The following is a 2,954-nucleotide window of genomic DNA, read 5'->3' on the forward strand; positions in this document are numbered from 1 at the left end:
GTGTTTAGTCATGGAGAAAATAAAGACAGATTCACCAGCCCCCCCCCCAAAAAAAATATGGAATGCTTAACTTTATGTTTTACAATCAAATGATCTTATTGTCAGATTTAACTATTTCAAATTCATTTGCTGTGGGTTACTCTAGCCCTTTATCTTCAAAATAACATTCTATTATTTTATTAGCTTTGTGTAATTCTTATATTATTCCATTTGTTGATATTACTTCTGTTTTATTTCTAAGAAGGAAAAACATGCCTATTCTTGTTATGACAAAGTATTCTTGATTGTCCTCCACTTTCAGCATCCATTTACCCTCAGTGGCCCAGAGCAAATGAAATGACATAGACAGAAAATATGGGAAATGCATGCTTTGCAAAATGAATGTAGCAACAAATGTACATCCTGTACACACACACACACACATCTGGAGTAATCATTTAAAAGGCATACTTTTTATGAACTGAAGGTGAGTTGGAGATAGTTTGCACTTTTAACACTAAATACTGTGCATTTTCTAAAAATAGGGATATTCTTTGCATAGCCAGTTATCCAGATCAGGATATTTAATGCTGATGTGATTAGTGTATATAACACTAATATACAATCCCTAGACCAGATTCAGATTTTGCCTATTTTTTCTAATAATCACTAATTATTATCTTTCCTAGTTCAATTAATTTAGTTTAAATTTCAGTGGCAGGTTGCAGTTGCATTTGGTTCTCATGTCTCTTCAATCACTTGTGGAACATTTCTTTAGTTTTTTATTTGTTTGTTTTTTAATCTTGACATTTTTGAAAAGTATCCAAATAAGCTGATTATTTTATAGACTATCACTAAATTTGGCTTGTCTGGTTTTCCCTCATAATTAGTTTCATAGGATTTATTTATTTCATTTTTTCCTGAATTTAGGACAGGGTCTACAGTGTCTACAGGGTCTCACTATGTAGATTGGACTCATAGTGATTCTCCTGTTTTCAGCTTCCCAAGTGCTGGGATTACAGGCACGTGCCACCATGCCCAGTCTCAATCGCTGTCTCAGCTTGCCCCTTGGTCAGGGCTGGCACAGCACTCTGGAGATTGAACCCTGGCCACTGTGCTCTGACTAAGCAGGCACTTTAGTCTGCTGAGCTATCAGGCTGGCCCGCATAGGACTTATTTTTGTCAAGAATATCACAGAAATGATCTTGTGACCTCAGTGCATCATATCTGAAGGCACAAGGAATAAATTTGTCCCAATATTGGTGATGTTAAGGTGATTATCTTCTATGTCTTCCAACTGTAAAATTATTATATCTTTTAAATTATTAAGTATTTTGTGGTGAGATATTTGACACCATGTAAGTATCTTATGCCTCATCTAACTTTACCCATAGCAACTAAAATACCCACTAAAACTTTTTTTTACCTATGGTAACTTATTGCTTACAACAACCTTTGATTGTGACTATTTTCTAGTTAACATTATTTTCTAGTTAACATTATTCTTCTAGAACTATTTTCTAGTAAATATTATTCTTCTATATTCATTTTTTGGCATCCTACTGTGGAAAAAATTATATTCTTATTTATGTCATAATAGATGCAGACATTTAAATTTTATTTTATGATATATAATCCATGATTATCATTCAGAATTTTGATCTTCAAAATAATCATTTCAGATTTGATGATGGAACATTCATTAAGTGTGCAATGTTTTGTTATATTCCCATCATACTTTTGCATGCCTTCTAGATTTTAGTATGACAAGAGACTTTATGTTAATCTTGCCTTTTCCCTGTTCCAGTTCTGTTATCAGGTACTCGTCTGAAGAGTTATAATTTCTTCTGGTTGAGAATGTTGTTTAGAAGCCAAGACCTGAGTTTTAGTGGTGGCCATTGCTATTGAGGTTTCATTGCTTTTGATTCCTCTCAATATTTGCATGTTGACTTCTGATCATTTGGTTGAACATTCAGTGACTTATTTGTGGCTTAAAATAATAAGTATTCTTCTTTTAATTTGTGAAAACTAGGAAGGACTTTAATAAGTGAAAAATCATATATTAAACTGGGCATGGTGGTGCATGCCTATTACCTGAGGATTTAGGAGGCTGAAGCAGGAGGATTGCTGTGGGTCTGAGGCCAGCTTGAGCCACATACTGAGTTGAAAGCCAGCCTGAACTAAATAGTGAGACCCTGTCTCAACAAAATGAAATGAAACAAAACAAGAAAAATCATATATTTTAGAATTTTAGGGACATTGTTGCTCTGTAGTCTATTAAGTATCCTTTGCTTTTTGTTGTTGTCATTACCATTGTTTTGAAATAGGGCTTTGCTATGTAGTTCAAGTTGACCTTGAACTCACTATGTAGCTCAAACTGGCCATGGACTCACAATGATCCTTCTGCCTGAGCCTCCTGAGAACTGGGATTACCGATTTACACCACCATGCCCTGCTAGTCTGTTAAATGTTCTATTCTATAATTATTTACCAAAAAAACTTGATATAGTTAAGAATTTCTGGAAGAGGAGAAAAGAAAAGTTGGCTCTTATGAGTTCCTTGCAGATGTTTTAGAGGAACTGTAGTTCACTTTCTGTTGACTCTTTGGAAGTTTGATATAATTGGATCTTTGGGACATTATCCCTGAAGAGTCTGAAGTTTCAAGTGTCTGTATATTATGGCTTCTGAACTTTAAATTGTTCAGGGACAACAGGTATTCCCTCTAAGCAACAAGTAGCTTAAATTTACATAGCATTTCACTTGTTATCCTTTGATATTTTTTGAATTTTGAAAGAAATGAATTTTAAAAGAAATTAATTGAGTTTTACATAATAATATTTTACTTTTTAAAAATACGGATGCATTCATTCTTGCCCACAACCAACTTTAAAAAGTATATTGTAAAATAATTTTTATCTGGCATTAGTGGCAGGGAAGTTAGAGTTCAGGCAGGAGGGTCAGTGTTTCTTGGTTAC

Source organism: Octodon degus, unplaced genomic scaffold (genome assembly GCF_000260255.1).
Source record: "Octodon degus isolate 3935 unplaced genomic scaffold, OctDeg1.0 scaffold00297, whole genome shotgun sequence".
NCBI lineage: Eukaryota > Metazoa > Chordata > Mammalia > Rodentia > Octodontidae > Octodon > Octodon degus.